Source organism: Triturus cristatus, chromosome 2_1, assembly GCF_964204655.1.
Source record: "Triturus cristatus chromosome 2_1, aTriCri1.1, whole genome shotgun sequence".
Classification (NCBI taxonomy): Eukaryota; Metazoa; Chordata; class Amphibia; order Caudata; family Salamandridae; genus Triturus; species Triturus cristatus.
The window spans coordinates 959,784,157-959,798,600 of NC_140581.1; positions in this window are offsets into that span (position 1 = coordinate 959,784,157).

The following is a 14,444-nucleotide window of genomic DNA, read 5'->3' on the forward strand; positions in this document are numbered from 1 at the left end:
GTAGACACTGTCTTCATCAGGGGTCTGAATTGCAACACCATCTGGCATGCAATAAATTGTGCAGTTCATCTTGCACAATAAATCTCTTGCTAGCAAGTTTACTGGGTAGAGTCACACACCACAAATGTGTGCATTTCTCTGAAATTGCCAATGTGCACCTCCATGGGTTCTGTAATTGGGGCTCTAATATGCTTATTTGACACGCCTACAACTTGGATGTTCTCTCCTGAGAGAAGTGGGTTTGGGATGTCTGCTGTTCTTACAGTAGAACGGGTAGCACTAGTGTCCAACAGAAAATTGATATATTTACCTTCTACTTTCCCATCAATAATTGGACCTGACTGATCTACCGGCAAGGATGCACCAAGTATGCACTCCTCTTCCTCCCCCTTCGCTGATGCAACTATTTTGCAAAAGAAATTGTGAAGTTACAGAATTTTTCTTACCACTTTCTCCTGGAAATCCGGTATCCGCACTGTACTTTGCTTTGTTCACTAAATTTTGCATAGGGGCAGGTGGCACCTGACTCTGTTCATTAACAACCTGCTGCATTTGACTCATTATCACCTCATTCTGCGTCTGTGGATTTAAATTTTGATTTGGGCCATTATTATTCTGAATATTTTTACACTTGTTTTTCCAATGTCCCAATTTTCCGCACCCATGACAATGAAATTTCTCCTTTGCTTCCTCTCTACTCATTCGTCCTTTTGGTTTTCCCCCATTCGCTACATTATCATTCTGACCCTGTCCTTTAAATTGATCATCAGTCTGACTATTTAATTTAAGCTCTTGATGTTCTGCCAATTTCACATGTGCCCACATCACTTTCTCTTCCAACTTCTTACGTCTGTTCTCAATATCATCCCCGCAATACATGGCATACTTTATCTCATCTATGGGTTTTCCCTGCCAGCACAACATGTGCTGCTGAAACATCTGGCAAATTTCTGGAAAACGATACACAAAATGACCCATGTCCTTATCTCCAATGTTTTCAAATCCGCTATACTGTTTGAACACCTGCAATAGGCGTTCATAATAAGCAGGTACAGACTCATTTAGTTCTTGGATTGTTCTATGTATTTTTACCCAATCTGTTTCCTTTGGGTGGGATTTTCCCTTTCAAGAAAGTAATCACCTGGTGATATTTCTTCATTACCTCATCTGAAGGGGCTCCTGTTTTTGAGTCTCTTGGGTACTCATCACTGGGCCAATCAACTGTGATTTTACATTACGTCCATAAATCAGTAGGCACCACTATGTCAAACAGAGCATCTAAATCTTTCAACAAAACCTTAGAAACCTTCACAAACCTTTCAACCTGCTTGTACCATTCAACAAAATATCTTGTTGACTCCATGGAACATGCACATATTCTCCTCCAGGAACTTCTGTAATCGGGTACAACCGCTCTGTCTTTCCTGATTCTTTTAGTAAATACTTAGATGTGGTTCAAATTTCCTTTGCTTCCTCTTTCTTCTTTGTCCACCTAGTCTTCCACCTGTCTAAGTCTCCCCACTTCTGTAAAATAGCCAATTATTCCTTAATCTGTAATTTCCTTTCAGACACATTCTTTTTCCCCAAATCTTTGTCAGTAACTTCTCCTCTATATGGTTTCTGCAGTACTTTCGATCTCCCTATTTCTATTCCCATTTCAGAGGCATGTTCTGTCAATTTATCATGAAATATCATAGCATTTCTAGTTATGCTTCTACATATGAACAACAGCTCTTCTTCACTGTAATTGTTTAGCCTCTCTATTCCCACATTTCCAGCTATCATCTCCTCCAATTCCATTTTTAATTTGAAAATGTCTAAAATATTTGGGGTGATCTTTGTTTTTCTATTTCCTGTGCCCATCTCTCCAGATCCTCCAGAGTTACTGCTGTAGTACTTCTGACTCCTGAGGGTGACACTTATCTTCCTTCCTTTGAACAGCTAGGTATAACTTTTCTCAGGGTTTCATTGATCTGTTCTCTTATTGGCAAATCCATTAAAGATATTACCGAATCACATTCACTGATTTGGTCGTCAGCTGTTACAATTTCTTTTCGAGGTTTATTCAAAGGGGTTGTTGCAACTGGCAGTTTGGGACAGTTAGCTTTATCCCCATACATTGGAACAACAGGACCTATGGTTATTAGTATGGTCAAAGCATCAGGGTGTACATTCAATTGGGTTATTTTCTGTATTAATTCTTCTCTGTTCTTATTCAGAGCTTCCCTTTCCTTATCCTGAAGTACCCTGTTAACTGTTATATCATGTAAAATTTGTGGAACCAAAGGCGTTGCAAAAACTGGTGCACTTGGAGTAATTCTACTTGACGCTTCCTGATATGGTGGAGGGTTTTTAGTTAAAATATCTTCCATAAACTCATCTTCTGATTCTCCAAAACCTGTCATTGTTAAGTGTTTAGTTTTCTCCTTACACTTGCCCCCTGACTGTTCCTCGGCCATTAATACAGGATACAACCCTTCTGTAATCATCGCTTGTCTCCATTGTTTCATCTGATTTTCTCGTGAATCGCGCATCTGTTTAGGGAAAAATCCTCTATAACTCCTACTATGACTAGATCTGTCGCACTCAAATTACTCAGTTTCCCATTCTTTTAATGCTTCATACTGTGTTAATCTAGGTCTAGGCTCTAAATCATTCATCCGCATTCTCACATTTTTAAGGATTCTCCCATTGAACGTACCATTTTCTGGAAAAGCTAACACTCCATCTCCTTTATTGTATTCTATCCAATTTTCTATCCACACACAGGTATGGTAGCCTCTCTCCATCATCATAAATGATGCAGGTGTTTTTGGTGGTGGGATAAGAATTCCTTCTCTAGTCTTAATGGGGTTATCTTTCTTAAAGTCATTTTTATTTTCTGCATAAATGGCATCTTTCGCTTTTCTCTATACATTTCAGGTGAGGGTCTTTTTATATATTCGTTTCTGGCAAATCGTAAATATCTTCTGTCTGGGCGATTCCCTATTAATGTCGGATCATATTTCCACATGCACACTCCACTGTCCAATACTAATCCAGCTTCTATTTTGACAACCAATTCGATTCTTGCTCACACTCGTGGTTTGACCAATCCCAGTGCGGCCTTTTCTTGATGGCAGTATCACGCCTTACTACTTACCCCTCATTTACAAAGTCACGTCAGTCACACACCCGCTGTTTCAACCTATCCCAGCGCGGCTCTCTGTGACGTCAGTGCAACTCCGGCGACTGACCCTCCCTTTACAAGGTAACACGAAAACGTATTTTCTTACAACTTTGCATTAAAAGTTTCATTATAACAACGTGGAAACATTCGCTACTCTGTCTGTTCCACTAAAACCAAAGGATAGATTATGTCTTATACTGCAAATAAAACCTTCCGCTTACTCTTCATATACTACGTGTAAAACTTTCCGCTCACTCTTCATTCAAGCTCGGAAGAACCTGTTACTCTTTCAGTGTTACCCTTACTAGATGATATAAGACCAAAGTTTCACCAGCCAACTCTTTTGCTATCAATCACTCTCACAAAAATAGTCCCTCACTTAGCACTGCTAGCCCTGCATAGCTTCAAAGCACTATTCTAACAGATGAGTAACCTCACTTCAGTATGACTTCCATTTACCACCCGATATTCACTTCCCGGCGAATTTCCAGACAACATAAAACAAAATACAAACAGGTTTGTTAAAAGCATAAATCAATAATAATTAATCAATATTTATCACCAAACTAGTCAATAATAACCATAGCTCTGCTACCAGAAAACTCATCCAGCGGGTTACCACCCACAGGTACTCAAACACCATGTACTCACCTGGGCCCATAAACACACATTTACATAGGCTAGTAAATATCGCTGAGGGTCAACTTTAAAATATACTTATTATAAGATTAGTTACCTGTCATTCCTAGCTAATCTTTCACTGATCAAGAAGTTCTTTCCTTTGGTCAATGGACCTATTAGTTGGAACTAGTTGATGGTGAAATGACATGAATCAAAGCTACTTTTTCTGCAATAAAATAACCACAGACTCGGGAACATTTTAAATGCTTTAACTAAATAAATTAATGAGAGCCAAATACAAAGTACAGTGTGGCCTCCGTCACCAAAGGAAGAAAAGTTAAATTTCAATGACGATACTCAGAAAAGAGAGGATAGAGAGAGCAGTACAATCACATATTACACAGAAGTATAATTACCTAGGATGGTGTGGAAACCAACCCCTTGGCCAAGGAGCTGGATGGGTCCCCTGGGAAAGATCAGGCGACAAAGGCTTCAGGACATGTCTCAGGACAGGATTCAGGACAGGATAAGGATAGGATAAAGTGACCTCTTCTAGATCCGACGCCTGACACTATGTTCCTCCTCGATTCTTCCGCGATCTTCTTCTAATTAATTGTCTTATTTTCCTCCTCGACTCTTCCGCGATCTTCTTCTAATTAATTGGCTTAAATTCTAAGTCTGCAATATGATTCTTCTTCTGCATTCGCTCATTACTCTGACAGCATCCCGAGTTCTGCAGCATTCCAGTCTCTCTGTTCTAACTAATTAGCTAAACTACCTCAGTTATTCCCTTCTAATGGCATGTACCACCCCTTAATGTTTCAGTTTTATAGAATGTCTAATTCTGATTGGAAAAGCAAGGGGGAATGGTCATCACACCATGCTAAGTTTTAATATATTTCTTTGGTTCTTTGTTTAATGTTCCCGCCCCTTAATTTTTATTCACAGACTTTATTTCCTACCCGTATTCACATCTTTATCAACCAAAAAGTATACATATAACATTTGTTCCATTCAGTATTCGGGATGTCCACCAGGTTCCCAGGACATGTTACAAAGGCGTCCTTGGACGGGATTCAAGAATCACATCATGGCTTCTGGCTTGTTATTATTGCACGTGTGTATGGATCACGTGAGGTACAGACTTCGGCCTCTCTCAAAGGCCCAAATATGGACTAGTAGAGAGGTAAAAAAGAAACATTAATTTTGAAATAAAATGATTTCCCTGTATACCACCTATCTCTACTCTAAATCCATATACTTATAAATGCTCTTCCCGCATCAGCACTTAGTAAATAGCTTGTTTTAGTTTCAGCAAAGCATATGCTTAGCATGTGAGCTTTTAAGCGGCCATTTTAGATGCGTCTGCGCAGGTGCAGAAAATTCCCTCCAAGCGAAAGACTGTCATTCTGCGTAGATGCAGTTGGCGCATGCATAGTACAGTTTCCTGCGTTAGCAGCGATTTTAGATATCAATCGAGTTATTTGTTAGTAAGACACGTAAGCAAGCTTCGTCTTTCCAAAATATGGAATGTGGTGCATATTAATTTACACAAGACACAATTAATTTGGTGTTATGAGTTACATGAGAGTATTGCTTCTGAGTAAGTCTCTTTTATATGAGTCCTTGCTCCATCACTCAGTATCTTCATATAACCACACCACCACAGGACATACGAACCAGTCTCTTTCCCTTACGAACAATTTCATAAAATTGCAGACCGATGGCAGCAGCCAATGATATGTAAACCAACAACTCTGTGTGAGATGGGAAACTCACAGCAAATTCCTCTGCTATAAAACAATCAGCAACTGAAAGCCTCTGCCACATCCAGAGATCACACCTTACTTGTACAAAGAGGACTCAGACAGCAAAGACAGAGGTAGTCACAGCTGGCCCCATCTGGCCCCAATCTCAGACTCCATCGCACATTGGTCTACCTCACCATCATGTAAGCCCTAGCATGAGAATGTATTCTCCTCCAAACTTCTAATTATTTAGGTCAAGTTTAATTATTTGTGGAATTTGTTTCAGTTTAAATGTAAAATTCACATGGAACACATCTAATAACTGATCATGGCAACCCAGCCCTAAACTGTCCGGCATCTCACAGTCATGCCTCTCACGGAATCTATCCCTGCAGCTCAACATGAACATGGATACTTCCTGTCCCGCAAATAAAAGGCCAGCACGGATGGAGTCACTTTCATCAATCACCAATGATTCCAAATAGACCTGTGCCATCAAGTGGCCTAGGTGACATCCTGAGAAATACAGACAGAAACTGGTTCTGCATAGCTCCAAGCCTGCCTTAACAGACACACACCACTGCTGAGCACTGCACCAGTGTGGCACCTCACATGGCCTCACCAAAATGATGTCACCAGTGCTTTCCCACTAGAAACATAATAGGCACTGTTGGAACTGGCCCTTTTTGCAGGGTTATCCCCAAACTTTTTGCTTCTTCCTCCTCTAGTTTTTCTGACCTGTGGTTGTTGACAATAGGACTCTGGGCACTTTACCACTGCTGATCAGTGCTAAAGTGCATATGCTCTCTGTATAAAATATCATATTGATTGGATATACCTGATTGGCATATTTGTATCACCATGAAGTCCCTAGTAAAGTGCACTGTGTGTGCCAGGGCTGGTGATGACAGATGCTACTAGTGAGCCTGCAGCGCTGATTGCGCCACCCACGGGAGTAGCCCTAAAATGGTGTCTCAGGCCTGCCACCGCAGGCCTGCCTGCAGTCCCTGGACTGCCATGTCCTCCTGGCCAGTGTCCACACTGGCCGGGCCTAACCCTTCCCTTTTTGTGCACATCAGTCATCCCTATGTAAGGCCCAAGGTACCCCCCTGGGCAGGGTGCAGTGTATGTAAAAGGTAGAGCATGTACTAGTGCAGGTACCATGCTCTGGTAGTGAACAGCGGCCATTTTGTGTGTTCACTGCTGCAAGATTATCTTGCTCCATAGGCTAACATGGGGGAGGCTGGTGCCAATGGCCATCAGCCTATCTTCTCATAGGAACAAGAGAAGACATGAGTGTTTGATATCCCTGAGCTCAGCATTTAATAACACATCTTTTAGGACAGGTTGTTTTTAAATCCTGAGTTGGAGAACAGTACGTTTTGGAGAGTAGCTGTTCTCTTGTCTGACCCTTCTGTGTGCCTGGGCATGCTTGTGGATTGACTGTCTGGTTTGAGAGTGACAGGGGCTGGGGAGCCCCCAGGAGGTTGGATGAATCAGCCCTTTGCTGAATGACTGCATTTGCAAGTAGAGTGGAGGGAGGAGATAGCACCTGGGAGTGAATAGGGCTGTGCCTGCCTGCCACACTGCTGGCTCCACCTCCAGCTGGGCGGCTGACGACTCTGCCCCTCACTCTGAAAGGAAAGAAGAAGCCAGGAAAACAAACTGCTCCAGCAACACCCAGAACTGGATCAGACCGGGTTCAGGACCCACTTGCACAAAGACTTCAAAGACTTTTAGGGGTATAAGTAAAGGACCCCATACAACAGAAAATCAGATTCTACAATCAAGAGGAACCTCTGCTGGAAGACGGACCGCTGAAGGACTGAAAGGAGATTGCCTTGCTGTGTGCTCTAAGGGCTGACCTGTCCTGCTGTGCAACTGAAGCTGAGGAGGAGAAGGGACCTTGCTGTGTGCTGTGACCCTGCCTACTCGACCTAACAAGACTTTGCTGTGTGCTGTGTCTTCAACTTTGAATCTCCAAGGGCCCGAGAAGAGCTGGCCTCCTGTTTTGCAACCCAGGGACAGAAAGGTTGCCAAGACTTCAAGACTCTGCTGTGTCCCCCTGGGCTGCTGTGTACCGCAGAGATCGTGGGCTGTTTTTTAAACATCTGCCCCGTGAAGTGCGCTGGCTGCTCTCTGCTTCGCTTGAGAGCGCCGCGCTGATCTTTGCCTGAAACCGGCTGCCGCGTTGAGAAGACCGACGTGCTCATCGGCACGTGTATTGCTGGTGGGGGCTTGGCCGGAGGAGCCACGCTGCGAGTGGCTGACTCCCGGCAGCATCTGACATCGTCACTGGGGGCTCGTCGAGGGAGTCGCGACCTGATTGGCCCATCGCTCGAGAGCTGCAGAAACCCTGCACCGGAAAAGTTGCTCCGAAGCGCCGAGTCATCGCGCACCTGTCCGCATCCTGGTGAGTCTGTGCCGGGAGGAGGAACCTTGCCGGGAACTTCGTTAACTGTAGGGGCATTTTTAAGTCACATCTCAATCCCCGAATGTCCTGCATAGCGCGTGGGGCCCGGGGACTGCCGCCCATGGTGCAATCTTGTGATTACAAACGAGAAGAGCGGCCTGAGAGGAGCGCTTTGGTTATAAGCGCAGGGCACAGCTGGAGAAACGTGTTTTAAGTACTGAGAGCCTACAAACGTATTCTTTTCGAATACTAATTCCCACAAGAGACTAGAGACTATCTTTTTATTTTCCTAGCTACCAGAGAAAGCTGAAGAGAACCGGAAACTAATGTGCAATGCTATGGTAGTTGATTTTTATTGCTGAAACTAGATAAAGCTATATTTTTTATTTACTCACCTGTGTGGTCTGCATTTGTGGTGTACTGGGGGGTCATTGTGGTTGTTACTTGCAAATACTTTACACATTGCCTTGGGGATAAGCCTGTCTGCTCGAGCCAAGCTACCTAGAGGGTGAGCAGGGGTTATCTACAGTGTGTGTCCCTGTACCCTGACTAGAAGCAAGGGTCCCTATTTGGTCTAAGGTACTTACCTCTGCCAACTAGAGACCCCCAGATCTAACATTGGTGGTCAGCGGTGCGGATTAGAACCAGTATTTGCACTTGACCTGCAGTGATTCTTTGTACATCGCTAGTCTAGTTAGCAGCTACATATTGCACAAAATTTGAAACCTATTTTTGGAAGACCTAGGAAGCATCATGTCTCTGAATGGAGTAGGCAAGGAGATGGAATTGCAATTTGAAGTAAAGGAGTTGCTCACATACAAAAAGGAGCAGCTGAAGCAATTCTGCAAGCAGCTTGGATGCCCAATGAAGAGCAGCGCTAACAAGGAAGAGCTACAGAAAGCTCTAAGGGCCTGGTGGGAGGCCAAAAATGTTGTAACAGAAGATGCTACTGGAGAGGTTGGTACACAGGAGCATGGATTTGGATCCAATGATTTGCCAGTAAATGTGACGCCTTCTAGGGCGGGCAGCACCCATTCCAGTAGGGGCCTTTCTCCAGAGGAGCTGTAGGAAAATCAGAGGATTAGGGCCCATGAGATTGAACTTTTTAAGCTCAAAGCTCAAGCAGAAGAGAGAAAATTGCGCCTTGACAGTGAGGAGAAGGCGGAAGAGAGGAGGAATGCTCTCGCTTTGGAAGAGAGAAAACTCCAGTTGGTTCATGAGTTGAGGATGAGGGAGCTTGATTTGGAGCTCGAGAGGCTTGAGGCCATGAGTGTCTCAGCTGAAGAGGAAAAATAAGTAGCTCAAGAAGTGAGCTTTTCTGAGTTGGAGGTGGAGTCCAGCTCAGATGGTGGCAGCAAGATTGTGGTTTCTAGTGCTGAGAGAAAGGTACAAACACCCAGAGATGTGGCACCTGACTTGAAGGAGGGGGTTGACATACACCAGGGGGTTCAGGTTTATGATGTAGTTCCAGTGGGGGGCAGTGTCCCTGAAGTAGATGGGGGACCTGACACAGGGGACCATACTCCTAGTGGTGGGAGGGACACTCTACTGACCCTAGATGAGAGGTACAGGGAGAGGGGTTCCCCCATGGTAAACACCTTGGTGTGTGAGTGTGAAGACCGCCCAGAAGAGTGTGAGTTGTGTGACAGAGACAGTCAGATACTGTCTTGCCAATCTCTGGAGAGTGGTGTGGGGTACTTGTGTGAGGCACTGGAGGGTGAGGCAAAAGGTAGCTTGGTTAACAACTGTGGGGGGCTGTATTATTCATTTGTTGGAGAGCATATTTTAAGTCCCTGTTTTCCAGAGCTATGCCAACACCCGGTGGAGTGTGAGTTCTCTGGTTCCAGAGACCTTGCGTTGGAGGCAGACCTTTGGGTGGATGCCAGAGGATCTGAAGAGGCATTGGGGAGTGATCCCAAAAGAAGTGGCACAGATATCTTCCAGACCTGTGAGGTGGAAGAGGTTCAGTGTAGCCCAGTTAGGTCCCAGTGTAGTGGGAGGGGTGTAGGGGCTCACGTCCTATCTCAGTGGAGAAGGGGTGAGTGTGGGACTCTGGGTCCCCAGGTGCCCGAAACCCAGTCTCAGGGCCTGGAGGGTTCCTTAAGGGAACACCAGGTTGGGGGCCTAGATAGTGCTAGTAGCCATTTGAGGAGGATCTCCTAGTGTCAGGAGAACCTGGAGCCTCTGTAAACAGAGCTCCAGTGGTTCTGGTGTCTGGCGGTACCGCTCCAGTTGGGAGGGTGCAGAAGTCCAGACTGAGGGGTGAGAGGGGGATGTGTTCCCCAGTTGGAGAACCAGTGGGTCAGGGACCAGCCAGAAGGGCTGAGTCCCCTAGGAGTGACCATGGTAACACCACTTCTGTCCTGGGGGATCTTCACGCACCGTCAGGTGGACAGGGGCCGGGAGACCTTCGCCAGGCAGACTGTCACGAGACACATGAGTCATGTGTCACCCTTGGGGAGATACTGTGTGAGTCCCCAGAAGTCCTGGCATGCCAGCTGGTGTGCAGCCGCAGGGTTTAGTCCCTGGGTTGGGAGGCCAGGTTCAGGATCTGCCTGACCTGGAGGGAAGGACATCTGTAAGCAGTGTCCTGACCGGTTTGGCTTCCAGGGGTACCACTCCAGTGGGGAGGGTGCAGCATTCTGGAAGGGGGTGCAGAGGGAGGAAGTCCTCGCCTCTGACCCCGGTTCACCTGAAGGGTTTAGACCATAGGTTGGATGGCAAGGTCCGGGGTGTCCCCCCTGACCTGGAATCCCAGTTGCAGGATAGAACCCCTGAACTGGTGGGCGAATGGTGCAGGACACCTGCCCCAGGTGCCCTGACTATTCTAGAAGGGGGTACCGCTCCAGTTGGGAGGGTACAGAGCCCCAAGGAAGAGGAGGACAGGGTATGGAAAGGCCCACCCCAGCCTCCTGTCCAGCCACCGGATACAGGCCCGGGGCTGGTGGGTCAGTGCCAGGTTGTCAGACCTGACCTGACAGGGAAGGGAGTGGACAAAGGGTGCCAAGCACCTGGAGCTACTGCCCCCCACCCTCTGACGACGCAGGGGTTTGAGGGCCCTGAGAGGCATAAGGCCTGGGTCTCATCCCTTACCACTGTCAGTGGTCACTGCGACCTGCTGTCTGTCTGTTGGGACACACCTGTGAGCCAGTTAAGGCTAGGTGCTGCACAGGTGGTGTCCACAGGTGAAGAGAAGGGTTCCACATGGGTTGGCTTGGTGGACCCTGAGAGTATGGATGAAGAGATCCAACCGGGTTCAGGAAGGCGTAGAACAGGAATAGTGCCCTGCTGTTTGGGCCAGTTTCCGTGTTCTATCGCCCTAAGCAGGGAATCCCATCGAGGTATCGCTTGGTCTACCCTGGCTTTAGGCTGGAAGGGGGTGGTGTTGGAACTGGCCCTTTTTGCAGGGTTATCTCCAAACTTTTTGCTTCTTCCTCCTCTAGTTTTTCTGACCTGTGGTTGTTGGCAATAGGACTCTGGGCACTTTACCACTGCTGATCAGTGCTAAAGTGCATATGCTCTCTGTATAAAATATCATATTGATTGGATATACGTGATTGGCATATTTGTATCACCATGAAGTCCCTAGTAAAGTGCACTGTGTGTGCCAGAGCTGGTGATGACAGATGCTACTAGTGGGCCTGCAGCGCTGATTGCGCCACCCACGGGAGTAGCCCTAAAATGGTGTCTCAGGCCTGCCACCGCAGGCCTGCCTGCAGTCCCTGGACTGCCATGTCCTCCTGGCCAGTGTCCACACTGGCCGGGCCTAACCCTTCCCTTTTTGTGCACATCAGTCATCCCTATGGAAGGCCCAAGGTACCCCCCTGGGCAGGGTGCAGTGTATGTAAAAGGTAGAGCATGTACTAGTACAGGTACCATGCTCTGGTAGTGAACAGCGGCCATTTTGTGTGTTCACTGCTGCAAAGTTATCTTGCTCCATAGGCTAACATGGGGAGGCTGGTGCCAATGGCCATCAGCCTATCTTCTCATAGGAACAAGATAAGTCATGAGTGTTTGATATCCCTGAGCTCAGCATTTAATAACACATCTTTTAGGAGAGGTTGTTTTTAAATCCTGAGTTGGAGAACAGTACTTTTTAGAGAGTAGCTGTTCTCTTGTCTGACCCTTCTGTGTGCCTGGGCATGCTTGTGGATTGACTGTCTGGTTTGAGAGTGACAGGGGCTGGGGAGACCCCAGGAGGCTGGATGAGTCAGCCCTTTGCTGAATGACTGCATTTGCAAGTAGAGTGGAGGGAGGAGATAGCACCTGGGAGTGAATAGGGCTGTGCCTGCCTGCCACACTGCTGGCTCCACCTCCTGCTGGGCGGCTGACGACTCTGCTCCTCACTCTGAAAGGAAAGAAGGAGCCAGGAAAACAAAGTGCTCCAGCAACACCCAGAACTGGATCAGACCGGGTTCAGGACCCACTTGCAAAAAGACTTCAAAGACTTTTAGGGGTATAAGTAAAGTACCCCTGACAACAGAAAATCAGATTCTATAATCAAGAGGAACCTCTGCTGGAAGACGGACCGCTGAAGGACTGAAGGGAGATTGCCTTGCTGTGTGCTCTAAGGGCTGACCTGTCCTGCTGTGCAACTGAAGCTGAGGAGGAGAAGGGACCTTGCTGTGTGCTGTGACCCTGCCTACTTGACCTAACAAGACTTTGCTGTGTGCTGTGTCTTCAACTTTGAATCTCCAAGGGCCCGAGAAGAGCTGGCCTCCTGTTTTGCAATCCAGGGACAGAAAGGTTGCCAAGACTTCAAGACTCTGCTGTGTCCCCCTGGGCTGCTGTGTACCGCAGAGATCGTGGGCTGTTTTTAAACATCTGCCCCGTGAAGTGCACTGGCTGCTCTCTGCTTCACTTGAGAGCGCCGCGCTGATCTTTGCCTGAAACCGGCTGCCCCGTTGAGAAGACCGACGTGCTCATCGGCACGTGTATTGCTGGTGGGGGCTTGGCCGGAGGAGCCGCGCTGCGAGTGGCTGACTCCCGGTAGCATCTGACATCGTCACTGGGGGCTCGTCGAGGGAGTCGCGACCTGATTGGCCCATCGCTCGAGAGCTGCAGAAACCCTGCACCGGAAAAGTTGCTCCGAAGCGCCAAGTCATCGCGCCCCTGCCCGCATCCTGGTGAGTCTGTGCCGGGAGGAGGAACCTTGCCGGGAACCTCGTTAACTGTAGGGGCATTTTTAAGTCACATCTCAATCCCCGAACGTCCCGCATAGCGCGTGGGGCCCGGGGACTGCCGCCCATGGTGCAATCTTGTGATTACAAACGAGAAGAGCAGCCTGAGAGGAGCGCTTCAGTTATAAGCGCAGGGCACAGCTGGAGAAAAGTGTTTTAAGTACTGAGAGCCTACAAACTTATTCTTTTCAAATACTAATTCCCACAAGAGACTAGAGACTATCTTTTTATTTTACTAGCAACCAGAGAAAGCTGAAGAGAACCGGAAACTAATGTGCAATGCTATGGTAGTTGATTTTTATTGCTGAAACTAGATAAAGCTATATTTTTAATATACTCACCTGTGTGGTCTGCATTTGTGGTGTACTGGGGGGTCATCGTGGTTGTTACTTGCAAATACTTTACACATTGCCTTGGGGATAAGCCTGTCTGCTCGAGCCAAGCTACCTAGAGGGTGAGCAGGGGTTATCTACAGTGTGTGTCCCTGTACCCTGACTAGAAGCAAGGGTCCCTATTTGGTCTAAGGTACTTACCTCTGCCAACTAGAGACCCCCAGATCTAACAGGCACATCAAACCAAGACACCGGAAATCCTGAAGACAGCACCAGTTCAAGAAGTATAATCACACTCTGACAGAGAGGCGCAAGATAAAATGCTGATACTCCTCAAGACTTACCCCTAGAAAAAATGCTGATATTTCTCAAGACGTGCCCCTGGATAAAATGCTGATATCAGTACAGTAGATACAAATTCATGTGCCACTGTTCTCCACTGTTGTTATTTTCTGGTAAAAATAAAGAGTTATCCAGACAGCCACACAAGAATAAAGTAAGTACACATAAGGATTGGCAAATAGACTTTACTCTCAATTTAAAACTCCGGGAAAAAAGAATTAAATAACTTTGGGAGGACCGTGAGGAGATATGGGGTGTTCCTTCCCTACTGATGCCAAGTCACCCAAAGCCATTATTTTATATAAGAAACCCGAACCAAGACCAAGCTCTCTATGAAGGTTGGCTTCTTGTCCTTATAGCGTCTGTGACAAATACAGCACATTCTAAATAGACAGCCAAATCCATAAGATGGAGAATCCAAGACAGTAGTCTTAAACTGGTAAATCAAGCTATCTCAGGAGGCACCTTCACATTCTGGAATTTCATCCCTCCAGTCATAATGATCCACCCTTACTATTTGTCCTATATAAAATGAGGTCAGGAATCAGCTGATGCAGTGACAATTACTCCAGTAAATGAATTCCAGAAGGTGAGGAGTTCAGATCAGTATTACAACAAAGTTTAATCGTTGTAACAACC